Genomic DNA, 13,144 nt, shown 5'->3' with positions numbered 1-13,144 from the left:
ATCGCCATGGCAACCTCTCAGCCGCAACCACTTTCCCAAACATCCCCCGCCCACCCCACCCCCCAGGCCCTGCTCTTAGCTGAGCTGAAGCTGAGAAGAGCCTGAGTGACAGCAGAATGGGGCAGGAAGGAGGGGTTCATCAGCTGGCTGGCCTTGGCCATCCTTCCCTCTCTGGACTCGGTTACTCCATCTGCAAAATGGAGGAGCCAGAATGGGTAAGGCCCCTGTAGAGCAGGACAGCCATCTCCAGCCTGGATTGGCTGAGCCAGCTGCTAGTTAACCTGTGAGGGCTAGGGGGTGGGACAAAAGGACAGGGCTTTCTGGGTTCTTCCACGGCCCCGGCCCAGAGAGGCTGGGCCTCTGGCCCAAGCTCACACAGCAAAAGAGGAGGAGCAGGCTGGAAGGGAGAGGGGCTCTGCCACAAGACTGCCAGCTGGAGACGCCACAGTGGGTGACCCAAGGTGACCGGGGGCTGAGCCGGCCCCCACCTCTGAGCTGCATTATTTATAATACCCGGAGCTTGGAGCTGAGCAACAGCTGGGGCGCTGCCCCTCCAGGGGGCACATGCCACAGTGGAATGGAGAAGACCAGGTGCCTCCTCAGGGAAGACCCCGGGGGTCCCTGGCGCCCTCCACAGCTGGCTGGGGCAGAGGCTGAGGTGGGAAAGGGGCAGCAGCTCCATCCTTTCCCTCCCTGCCCCCTCTCCCCTCCACTCCTCCAGGCAGGCAGCGATAGGATTACTTCTGCATGACTGCCCGCTCCACGGGGTTCCAGAGACCCTCCTGCCTGCAGCAATCTTTAAAATTCCTCCAGCCCAACCTCGCTCCCTTTCTCCCCGCAGTGAATGCTCCGGCGTCTACCGCAGTGTGCCCGCCACTGCCACCACCAAGCAGGCTGGGGGCCAGGTCCCTGGCACCTATGGGCGGAGGTGGTCCAGTCCTCAGAGTGTATACAGTCCAGCGCCTCTCAGAACCCTGAGGCCCAGGCCCTGGCCCATCCCCTCCGACCCCCAGTGCTGGTCCAGCCCCACAGAGCATGGCTCAAGCTGGGAATCAGGCTTTCTAGTTGCACCAAGGCGGATGGGCACATGCGTGCAAACACACCTGATGGGTCTTGGCATGTCTGCCCACGTCCTCTGCTGCCAGAACCTAGTTGCCCCCACCTCTGCTCTGACCCCCCCTTCTACCTCACCAATCCCCTGCTACCCCTGGGGTGGGCAGACAGCTGGGCCAGGCCAGAGTCTGTGGCTCCCCAGGGCAAAGAGGCAGGCAGGAGATCGATCCACTGAATTTTTTAAGGCTCTAATGGAGCCTGCATCCCAGGACTTGGGGCCTGGGACGCAGGCAATGTCTTGGGGACCCCTCCCTCAGTATTGCAGTTGCTTCCTCTTTCAGGTCTTGGGGGTCGGGGGAAACTTTCTATGAGCCTTTCCCCAGCAAGAGAAGAGGCATGAGGGGCCCCTGGGAAAGACATGGGATGTTGTGGGGGGGGGGGCTGTGAGCAATACCCAGAGCACCCCCCCCAAGTCTCCCCAGCCCTAATGCAGGCAGAAGCAGCTCAGCCTCTAAATCACTCCCCTCACGCTGCCCTCTGAGGCGGATTCTGTGCATCTGTAATTAGGGGGTGGAACAGATGGTGGAGATTCCGTTTAAAATCATGCATCTAGTAAAGTAACCTTCACTGTCGGAACTGACTCCCAGGGAGACCAAGCCCCGAAGCCAGATCTGGGGGGGGGGGCAATGAAGGTGGGGGGGGCAGGGAGTATGTCAAGCCAACACCTCACCCATCTCTCTCCCTGAAGCCCCAGGCCCAATGTCCCTCTCAGGTAAGCCAAGGTGGGGGGTTGGCAAGCACCTGAGATTGTGCAGACTGGGGGTAAATCCCCCTGCACCCCCCCCCACAACATATATGCCGGATCCAGGGCAAAGCTGGGTACTCAGAGTTCTTGGCTGTGAGACCAGGGTGACCAGGTGCCAAGAGCCCCCAAAGAGGCCCCAAGCCCCCAAAGCCCAGGCCAAGGTGTCCAGAGCCCAGGGTCTCGGGTGGGGCAGCTTTGAAACAGATGTACAGGCTCACTGTCCAGGAATGAAAGGCCTGGGGCAGTGAGGGAGGCGGAGGTGCCTCCCCAGGCAGAGGAGGCCCCGGGAAGTTGGAGGAGGGGGGTGCTGGACAGCAGAGGAGGGAGAGCGCACAAGAGTGAGCAAGGGTGTGTGCAGGGCTGACTGAAGCTGTCTGGGAGGGTGTCTGGGGGAGGGGGCCCCCCAGAGCAGAGGTTGGGGGGGGGGAGCCGTGATGGAGAGTGCTGGGGGCGGGGCATGTTTGGGGCTGGGAGTGAGGGCTGCAGAGCAACTGAGGTGGGGTATGCGACAGGGCAGGGAAGAGCCGCTTGTGGGCTCCTGGGGGGGTGAATGGGCTGTCACCAAGCTGCTGCTATGTGTGCCTGGAGAGGTGTAGGGCTGTCCCTGGGCCCCTGGATGGCTGAGGAAAGGACTGGAGCTGGGGCTTACTGGGGATATACAGAGGACTGCCTGTTGGGGTGCTGGGTCTATGGGGAGTATGCGTGTATGTGCATGCCTGCGAAGGTACGAGAAGCTGGGGGGACATCATCTGTTTAGAAGTATACTAGAACTCAAACCATGTCTGCGCGTCTGAGGTAAATGGTGTGGCTGCAAGGAGCGTCCTTGTGTGTTGAGTGGGCAGTGTGCGTATATGTGATGTGGGTGGGGGGAAGTTGTGTGTTTGGAAAGGTGTAGGGATTGGATTGGTGTGTTTGGGGAGGTGCTGGGCTGCAGGTGGGGGAAACATTAGGGCTGCAAGGAGTCTGTGTATGTGTCCGGTGAGGTGTTGCTGCTCTGAGAGTTTGAGGAAGCCGAAGGTATTAGGGCTGCAGCAGGGTTCTGGGGGGATCTGGGCAGGTGCCGGTTTAAAGAGGGAGTTGCTAAGTGTGTGGGTGTTGGGTCTTGGGTGTTTGGGAGTACGCTGGGGATCATAACAACCTGGGTTTGGGTTCACTGCTAGGGCTGTATCTATGTGTCTCTGTGGGGAGGTGGGTGGCAGTTGTGTGTTTGGGGGCATGACGGGGCTGTGTGTGTATATGGGGCAGCTGGATGTCAGAAAAGTAGATTATGTGGAGAGGTGTATGTTTGTGGAAGTGTTGGGGCCGTGTTATAGGTGGGGCAGTTGTGTATTCAGGGGCGTTGGAGCTGTGAGTAAGGGAGGGGCAGCTGTATATTCAGGTGTTGGGGGCTATAGTTGGGTCCCTGTGCTCAGACACATGATGGGGCTGCAGGAGGACAGGTGTCCCTCCGGGGAGATGACGGGCAGAGTCCTAACCTCTGCTCAGAACTGCCTGCGAGAACCCCTCTTCTGGGGGCGGGGATGCCTGCCCACCCCCAGACCCTGTGCGGGGGTGTGGAGAACAGAGTGGGGGTACGGGGGGGGGTTGTCCATCTGTCTCAGCCTGTGCCCAGGCCAGAGGAGCAGAGCCGCCTCCTCGCTCCCTGGGGGGCAGCAGCGGATCTCAACCCACCCATCTGCCTTCAGATGGTTGAGGCAGGAGCCTCCACAAAGCTGCCTGGAGGGCATCACTGTGTTTGAAGAGGCACAGGCTGGGGGGTGGGGGGAACTGCACAGCAAACAGTCCTCATGGAGGCTCCTTTGAAAACCACTGACGCCAGGAGAGAGGAAGAGGGAGGACAGGGGCGGGTATGTCTGTCCTTGTGCGTCTGTGTGGGTCAGTGCCCAACTGTGAGCCTTGGAGCCCCTTTGCATGTGTTCATGCTGATGGCCTCTGTTCAAGCGGCGTCCTGGCCTTGGAAAACAGCCCTCCAGCCCTGGCTGCAAGCTCACAGCCTCACACAGGCAGCTACCCCTGTGCATACTGCCTACACCCCCCTACACCCCCGCACCTTCACATCTGCATAACACTGCACCCTCACATACATGTAGCTCACCCCCAGGGCCCTGTACCCTCACGTACAAGTGCTACAAGTCCCTACACCCACTAGGTACACTCCCACTCTGCGAAACCAGGTTTCGCACCTGTCACATATACATACATGCGCATGTACATACCTGCCAAGTAGCTATCACACATACACCCACAGAGTCCACGCACCTTGGATCTCCCCGTCGCACCCACATCTCCCACCTCACACGCGCTCCTCTCTCACACACACAACAGATACTTGCCATCTTGTACCTATACACATGTGCCCATGTGTGTGTACGTGCGCACACTCACCCTGACCAACTTTCAGACAGCTCTTTGACACCACCCAACCCACCAGCCAACTCCCTAGGAAGACTCCCAGTGGCTGAGAGGGCCGCCAGCCTCCCCACCCTGCCAGCTGGGAAGGACGGGGAGGGCATACCACCCCCCCACCCAGACACCTGCGAACACTGATCTTCACCTCCAGAAAGAGCCCTCCCTCTGCTCCGGTATGAGTGCCACTGTATATGGGTGAGAGTGTGACTGCATGTGTGTGCGTGTCAATGTCCTGACATCCCATGACGAGGCATGTATGTCACTGCCTATATGGGTAAGGAAGCACAGGCATGAATTCCCCAGTTACGTTTCTGAGACGTGGGGTGAGTGCAAGGGTGAGATTCATATGTCACAAAGTGTGTGTGTGTGTGTGTGTGTGTGTGTGTGTGTGTGTGCGTGTGTGTACACATATGAGTATGGGGGTGCATTTACACAAGGAGATGCACACCCAGTGAGTGGTGAGTGTGATGTTTTCTGACACAAGAGGGGTGTCCACCCTGGGATAGGGGTCAGAGCTGGGGAAACTGCTCCAGCAACTCCTTCCCCCACAAAAACAGCAGGGAGGAGGGGGTCTCTGCGTGCTTCTCTCTTTCTTGTTCTCTCTCTTTCTCTCTGACCTCTTTAGCAGCTGGAAACTGAGCCGGGGGTGGAAGGAATGGAGACTTGGCTGGCCCAAGGGTTTGGGGAGGGAAGCAGGAGAAAACACCTTCCAGATTCTCATCAAATCCCTGTTTGTGGTCTGTAGCCTCAAGCCTCTCCGCCTCTCCCCTCTCTCTTTCTCTCCGTCTGGGTTTCCCCCTTTCTTTATCTCTTCCTGTCTCTCATTCTCTCCCCATGTCTCTCCTCCTCCTATCTCAGTCACCTCATCTCCCTTCTGGTATCTCTGTGTCTCCACGTCTCAGTCTCTCTGTCTGTTTGTCTCTCCCCAGGCCCTTCCATTTTTCAGACTCCTCCTCTCTCTGCCAGCACCTCTGTCTGTCCGTCTCTCCCTGTCCTGGTCCATCTGTCCGTCTCTCTCCGTCTGCCTGTGCGTGGGTGTCTCTGTCCATCTGTTCCACCACCCATCTGTCTGGTTGTCTGTGTTAGTCCTTCTAAGGGTGCCCACTCGCTTCCCAAGGTACCCTCCCCCAGGTCAGCAAAGGCCTCTCCTGGCTCAGGGGTGGGGAGGGGATGCAGAGCTGCAGCTTCTGGAAGCTTCAGTAGCAGCTGGGCTGAGCTGGGAGTTCGGGGCTAGCCAGCTGCAGAAGCAGCCCCTCCTCTGGGCTCCCAGGCCAAGGACCCCAGAGCAGAAAGGGGAGAGAAAGCGGGGCCTCACTGCAGCTGAGTGTGTGTATGTGTATGTAAGGGGGGAGGCAGAGGGCCTCACTTTACCCTCACTTCACCAACCCCTCTACCAAAGTGGGGCCAGGCAGGAGAGGGATCCTCAGTGCCCACCTTTCTTGTCCTCTAGCCAATGGCAGAGATGCTGGGATCCAGGAAGGAGGGGTTGGGGGGGGGGTGCTAGGTCTTGGGAGAAGGAGGGGCTAAGAGCCACAGCTTCTTGTCAGCTGGGTGGGAGGGGGGGTCCTTCCCTCCTCTCTTCCAGGCAGTCCCTGGGGATGGTTCTAGTTCTGGTCTCAGCTCTAGGCATGCAGGGCTGCACAGGCAATTCTCACTGGCTCCCACAGGGGTTATTCCCACCTCCCAGCTTCTCTAGAGCCTTTGACCCATAGGGATATAGGGGGAATATAGCAGTATCTCCCCCTCCTCAAGTGGAGGTTGGTTCTAGGCATGTGGGCACTGTGATCCTGTCTAGGCACTGGCCATCCTGAGAGGCCCCGGGAAGCTCACCTACCATTGCCAGACCAGCACCTCATCCTTTCTCTCTCTCTCGCTCTCTCTCTCTCTCACACACACACACAGTGTACCCCAGCATTCCTGGCCTGCACCCCCACACCTCCACTTGGTAACTCAGAGGACTTAAGAGGGACAGTGACAGGCTCCCAGAGTACCTCCAGCTCATGGTCAGGAGCTAGAAGTGACATCCATCCCTCAGGACCCTCCTAGTTGGCTCTGTGCCCCCTACTCCCTCTCCAAGAATAGTCCAAATCCCACAGGCTCACAGGGGATGGGGAAACTGAGGAAGGGAGGGGAGAACACAGTTATTCCTCCTGAGACCTTGGCGTGGAATCCTAGGGAAAGAAAGGGACGCTGACCTACCACAAGCAAAGTCCATATTGGCTGCTCCCTCCGCATAGCCCTACCGCTGGGCCAGGGCCAGAGGCTGGCTCCCTCCCTCTAGAGCTCTCCTTGCCCCCGGCTGGGCCCCCTCCCTCTCTGAGCTTCTGAGCAGTCCTCCCTGCCCTCTCCCTCCCAGCTCTGGCTCTCTCATCCTCAGCTCTTGGAAGCCTGACTCACTGTTTCCCCTCCTCTCTCCCCTCCCTCCCTCTCTCTCCCGGCAGCGGCGCCTCCCCCTCCCCTGGGGGGGCTCTGGCCACAAGGGTGCCCGCCTGCTCCTCTCTCCGGGCTCCAGTCCCCCACTGCACCCAGGAGGCCCCCTGCAGCTGTTCCTATTCTCTAACTACAGAGTGGTAGAGTGCAAAGAGCCTAGGTCCCAGGCCTGGCACTGCTGAGTATTTGTGACCCTGGGCAAATGGCTCCCTTCTCTAGACTTGGTTTTCTCCTGTCAAACAAGGTTGGGGGAGGGGGTCCAACTGATGATGCCCCTGACGTCTCTAGAACCCTAATGGTCCCTGCCTTTAAAACCCCACGTGCCTCCTGGCCTAGAGTGTGTGCACAACCTGTGGGGCATTGTACCTGCTTCAGGCCCCGCCCCCAGGTCCAAAGAATAGCTCTGCTCTGTTCCCAGACATTTGGAAAAGGCAGAGAGGAGCCGCTGCCCTGGGCACGACCATTAGTCAAGTGACCCCTGGAATCCCCTGTCTCCCTATTCTCCCTCCTCCTGTGAGAGTCTTTCCCTCTCTTCCTATTCCACCTGTCCTCCTCCCTCTTCCCAGAGACATTTGCTTGTCTCTCCTCCAAAAACAACGCCTCATCATTTCAGGCTGTAGGGTCGGGAACAGCACGTGCCTAGGCCTTCTTGGTCCCCTGGGCCCCACCTCCAGGGGCTGTGATACTGGCTCTTCTCCTTGCCTGTTTGCTCTCTCACCCCCTCATCGCTGGCTTCTGCCACCATCTTTCCCTCTCTCCACCTGGCATGTGGCAGTCCGGGTCTCTCTGCTCCCCCCACTCCCCTCCCCCAGCTCTCTCCCTGGGGCGGGGGGGGGGGGCACATGCTGGCATTAGCAACAATGTTATCCTTCCACCCTCCTGCAGTCCCCATCCTGGCTTCACCCTCTCCAGAGCTGTCCCAAGAGACCCAGGGGACCCAGAGACAGGGCTGGGCTCCATCCCATAATAGTGAGTCTGCTTGACCTCACTCAACCAGACCAGAAGAGTCTGGTCATCTGGTATGAAGGCATGGCATGGCACCCCCTGGTCTAGGGTGACTGGCATGAGACGCAGAGCTCTGTATTCCACAAACAAACAAAAAAGTTGGCCTGGGGGTGGGACGTTGGGGGTTTGGAGGGAAATAAGGGAGATCAGGTTTGCCTGGAGAAAGCCCCTATCCAACTGGGAACAGAAGCAAGTGGAGGGAGTGGCTCAAAGTCAATGCTCTAGACTGATCTGAGAACCAGCAATGTCCCTCTAGGGCTCTGCGAATCCACAGCAGCAGCAACCCCCCCACCCCCACCCCTTCCCACAAGTTGCCAGCCAGGTACATTTGGCCCCTCCAGCCTGCAGAATAGCCACAACCTCAGGTGGAGATCCCATCCCTTAATCTCCTGTAGGGTCCAAGGCCAACCTCCCAACAGTACACCTCCACTTAGCTCAGCAGGGCGTCCAGAAGCCTCCCTGCCAAGATCTAAGCAGGTGGAATGGGGGAAACAGCCCCCCAACTCCCAAGCCCCCTCATCCAAGTCCCAGTCAAGGGCTGGGAAGCAATGCAAAATAACCATGGACCACACATACTGCCAAACTGAGACGTAGCACTGTCCATCCAGAGCACCTGGGGGTGTGGGGCTCCCTGCCCCCCGACCCTGTTCCAGACCCCCCAGCCCAGCAACCGTAATAAACAGCAAGCTCTTTTTCTTTATGACACCAAATTTCTCCAAGCCCAACAGCTCCTTCCATCACTACCTCAGCCATAGATCACATTAAAAACTCACAGAGGGCAACTTAAACACATCACATTTGTTTCTCTCTATATTATTTCAAAAGTAACGGCATTAAAAATGGATTTTACTACAGAAAATAAATATCAGCACGTGGGCCCGGAGCCCAGGCAGGAGGAGGGAGCCCACCAGGAGAATGTCCCCGAGGGCTTGGGCACAGCTTAGGCACTGACCAAGGAGGTGACTGTGAGGCCAGACAACACCCTGGGGAATAGAGGGGATGTTTGGGGAGGGGGCGACACCTGCCCACCCCACACCCGCCCCAGTGCCAGACCAAGAGAAACAAGAGTCACTGGTTTGGACTGGGGCCCACTGGTCCCCCTAAGCTCATACCCTCACGGATCTCTGTAACCTCTGAAGGGTAAGAGCTCTGGGGCAAGAAGTTCACCAGTCTCTGGGGGTTATTCCAACTATTGACACAGCAGGAGAAAAAAAATGAATTCAACTTACTATCCAGTTTGATTTTCCATTGCTATAAAAATAAATATACATCTGCTCAAAGGAAGGAGATGGCAAGCAGCGTGCACATGCCACCTGGGGGGTCCCCCCACAGCTCACCACCACAACCCAGCCTCCAAGCCAAGGGTGGGGGGGGGGATGGACAGACTGGTAATCTTTCACTTAAAAGCCCCAGCTCACACAGTTACACACACACACACACACACACACACACACACACACACACACACGGGGCCACAAGGAACAGGAACAAGCCAACAATAGAAACACCCCAAATACTCCTGGCAGGACTCTGCCCAGGCCCGGGCACATGCCCCCGCCCCGCCAGCAGCAGCAGCAGCAGCAGCGGACAAAATGTGGCCACCCTGACCCGGAGGCAAAGCTTGTCCTCACACCCTGAGCTCTGCCCAGGGAGCTGGGGCCAAGTCCCGCCTGACACCAACTGGTCCGGCGGGAAACGCCTGCCCAGCCAGACAGGCACAGGCCCCCCAAGGGTCCCTCCTTGTGCTCAGGGACCAGGCTGGTGCAGCCTGGCCCTGCCTCCCAGGGTGACGCCTGGGCCCAAATTCAGCTGGCCCTGCCAGTCAGGCACTGGTGCAGAACCGAGGGCACCAGGCTCAGCCCCTCCCAGCCCAGCCCCAGGGCCCCCAAGCTAGGAGGGAGGGGGGACTCCCCACCCCTCCACATCTGGCCCTGGCCCCCAGGGTCTGCGGTAGAGAATTCCCGCCCCCGCTTCTCTCTCTCTCTCTTTCTCTCTCCCTCCTCCCGCTCTGTGCCCGCTGCCCGCCTCAGGGACAGCCCCAGCTCCCGCCTCCGGCCAGCAAGGCCCACATCCTTCCTCCCTCAGCTGGCCCCTTTGCCTGGCAGGAGGCTGGGGGGGTCAGGCTGCTAGGGAACCCCTCCAGCTCTCATCAGTCCTCATCCCCAGCCCCCAAACTCTGGGTTGCTGTCCCTTTTCCTGTAGAACAGGAAACAAGGTTATTTCCTAGACTCAGAGCCAGCCCCCTGCCCCTCTGGCTCTGCCCGGGGACCAGGACCCAGCAGGAGAAGGCGCACTCAGCCAAAAGGCACAGGGATTCAGCAATTCACCCCCAGCTTCGGGCCCAGGGGGCTGACAGCTGTCACTCAGCACCCCACCCCCTGGGGAAGAGGGGGCCCGATTCAATCAGAGCCCCAGAGGAAACGCATTGATAGGCTATTATTTATTTATTTATGCAAAAGTGAGCCGACTTTGTTCGCCAGGTAACCGGGCATGCGGCCCAACCCCTCCGGCCCTGGCCACCCCCAAATCCCTCCTCCGCCCCACACCCCCTCCGGGTCATTAGGTCCCCGCCCCTCAACTCCCAGAGCACCAGCGGAACCTTGGGATTTGGGGGTTGGAGGGGAGGGGCTCCTCCCTCCGCAGTCTCCCCCTTTCCCAGCGCCGTTCCTAAAATCCAGCCTTGTTCTCCGCTCCCACGGTCCCCCCTTCATTCCCCCCCCCCACATTCTCAGCAAGCTGGAGAGCAAATTGCAGTTTTAAATCCAAAGACCGAGGGAGGAGGAAGGAGGAGGGGGCGCGCGGCAGCGCTGGGCGCGCACCTCGCCCCCGAGCCGGGGGAGCTGCGGGGCGGCCAGGAAACCCGAGAACCCCCCCTCCCCACCCCCCCTTCTCGTCCACCTCCCCCTCCCCCTTCCCGGCGCTGCCTGCCAGGCTTCGAGCCGAGCCCAGCCGAGCCGCGGGCCCCGGTGGAAACAAAGACCGATCGCACCGCGGGCACCGCAGCCACCGGGTCCCGCGGACCGGACCGGGGCGCGCGGAGGGGGCGCGGGCCCCCCCCCCCCCGGTGCGCTGCACAAAAGAGCCCGGCCGGCCGGTCCCCAGCGGGGTCTAGGGCTGGGGAGGAGGCGCCACTCACCGGAGTGCTGGGCTGCCGGCTCCGTGGGTCCGAGCCAGGCGAGGGGCTTTGGGGGGCGTCTGTCTTCCGGCGGCGGCAGCGACGCGGGAGCCCGGCTGCTGGGGAGAGGAGTCGTGGAGGAGCCCTGAGCCGCCCGCCGTTGCTGACAGCATGGCTCGCGTCTCGGCTCACATTCTCCGCCGCTAACTCCGCTGGACACGGCCCCCCGCTCCCGCGGCGCCCCCCCCCACCTCGATCACTCCTTCGCTCTCTGTGCCCCCCTCGCTCCCCCCGCCGCGCACACACTCTCACAGCCCTGGACACCCCCGCCCCCACCCCCCCATTGCAAACCTGGGAGGGAACGCGCCCCGCGTAGTCCTCCTCCTGCTCCTCCTCCTCCGCCCTCCTCCCTCCCGCTCTCTGGCTGTCTGTCTGTCTCTCTGACTGTCTCTATCTCTCGCTCTCTCTGCCTTTCTCTGCTTTCCGAGCTGGGTGGGAAAAGGAAATGAGGACAGAAAGCAGACGCTGGCTTTGGGTGGTGGTAGCTGGATTCCCTCTCTCCCTCCCTCCTCCTCCTCCCCTCCCTCCTCCTGCCTTCTGCTCTCTCCGCTGCGAGCGGGGCTGAGCGCAGCCTGGCGGGTGGCTCGCTCTGCCCGCCCGCCCGCCCGCCCGCCTGTCTGTCTGTCTGGTCTGCCTCGCTCGCTCCCTCCCTCCGTCTCTCGCCCTCGCCCTGCCTGCCTGCCTCTCTCCGTCTCCGCCGCCGCCGCCGCTGCCTCTGCGAGCTCGCCTTACCTTCGCCGCTCACCATCCGGAACCCCAGGGGGGAGCGCGCGCGCGGCACGCCGGGACTTGTAGTCCCCACCCCGGCCGCTCGGCGAGCGGGGCGGGCGGGGCCGCGCCGGCTGCTCCGACGGCGCGGCCCTGGGCCCGCGGGGACAGCGCGCGGGCCCTTCTGGCGGGGGTGCGTCCTCGTTTACCAAGGGTGCTGGTTCTCCCCAAGGATTAGGGATGTTTCCCACGTTCCTTGTTCTCCGCGGGAGGCTCTGGCTCGAGCGAAGGTTGCGGGTGGGAGCGAAGGGGCGGGGTCTGAGAATGGAATGAGTCGAATAGGGAATCAAGGGATTAGCCAAAGGGCCTGCGACTTTCTGGGGCGCCCCAATTAAATGATAGACGGAAAAGAGAGAGGGGAGGACTCGCTTTCTGAGTCTGAGGACGTTCTTCGTCTCTGAAAAGGTTTCCTATTGAGTAAAGCACAACGGTTTTTGACGGGAGGGCTGCTCCAGAAACCTCAAAGCCCACCACTGCTTCCTCCTCATTCAGGGACCCCCGTCCCAAACTCTGAGCTCTGGGTTTAGCCCCTCCACCTCCTAGTTTTCCTAGAAGTCCAAGGGCGGCCAGGGCACCAAAGTCCTGGATAATCAACAAATGGCACCCCTCCCCCCTTCCTGAATTCTACTGAGCATTTTGGTTTTTTCAGGAAGCAAGATTCGCATTCAACAGTTCAGAACCCCTGCTGCGGCCAGGGGGCTGGGTTCAGCACTTTCACCTACCTCCTCTTCAGGTCACATCTGTTATCCAGCCCCTAGCTCTGGGCCCCCTGCCGGGCCTATCCCCACAGATGGGAATGTGCCCTGCCTGGGCCTGGTTACCAAGGGGAAGTAGCTGGACAGCCCAGGAAGGAAAACTGCTGCTGCTGCTGCTGCCATTTACTGGACACAGCAGGACCCTTCAGTCCCAAAAGGACCTGGTGAAATGGTGCTGTTACCATTTCCACTTTAGGGATGAGAGCAGTGAGGCTCGGGTCCCCTCATTTGGAACTGGTAGAGCCCAGCCAGACCAGGCAGGAATTGTCTGATCCCAAAGCCCACTTCTTAATCTCTGGGCCATGACAGGGAGTTGTGACTCCCAGGTCTCTGTCTGACCTTCATTCCCAGCATCTGTGTATCCTCCCTCGGTACTTTAATTCAACACATGTTAACTGAGATATGCAGGGCTCACAGGGGACACCAAAATGAATAATGCAGGATCACTGTCCTGTCCTCAGTATCTACCAACATCAGCCCTGACTGGTACTCTGCGAGTCCCATTTCATCTGTGTGTCTGACATTCCTTTGCCCTGTGTCTGCTGGCTTTGTCTGTCTTGCTCCATGTCTGAAGTTCCTCCAGCAGTGCCTTTGTCCTTGGCCCACCTGTTTCTGACTCCTCCTTTGGCCCTGCCGTGTGATGGCCAGCGTGTGACAAAGGCAGGTGGTGACATTTCACCAACTGTAGCTCCCTGTCACCACCTTCCCTACACCTCTTTAGGACAGTCTGAAACCCCCAGAGGG

General features: G+C 59.8%; 1 protein-coding gene across 3 annotated transcripts in view; it reads right to left on the bottom strand.

Moving 5' to 3' along the window:
- The window catches only part of AHDC1 (AT-hook DNA binding motif containing 1), a 64,367-nt gene extending 53,003 nt beyond the window's left edge, over positions 1-11,364 (bottom strand). Inside the window, exons 1-2 of one of the 3 annotated variants that reach the window (XM_047084631.1) lie at positions 11,169-11,364; positions 10,839-10,936 (exon numbers count right to left, since the gene is read on the bottom strand). The gene's annotated coding sequence lies outside the window, so the exon portion shown is untranslated. Of the gene's footprint in view, positions 1-10,838; positions 10,986-11,168 lie in introns of those variants that run through there. The other 2 variants (XM_047084632.1, XM_047084633.1) reach the window with 2 other exon arrangements.
- Between the last annotated feature and the right edge of the window lie 1,780 nt (positions 11,365-13,144).

Source organism: Lynx rufus, unplaced genomic scaffold (assembly GCF_022079265.1).
Source record: "Lynx rufus isolate CCGP_SWC_20201006 ecotype Redwood Valley unplaced genomic scaffold, mLynRuf1.p SCAF_2, whole genome shotgun sequence".
NCBI classification, from domain to species: domain Eukaryota; kingdom Metazoa; phylum Chordata; class Mammalia; order Carnivora; family Felidae; genus Lynx; species Lynx rufus.
Note: the sequence above shows the minus strand (reverse complement) of the source record. Positions and strands in the feature narration are given on the sequence as shown.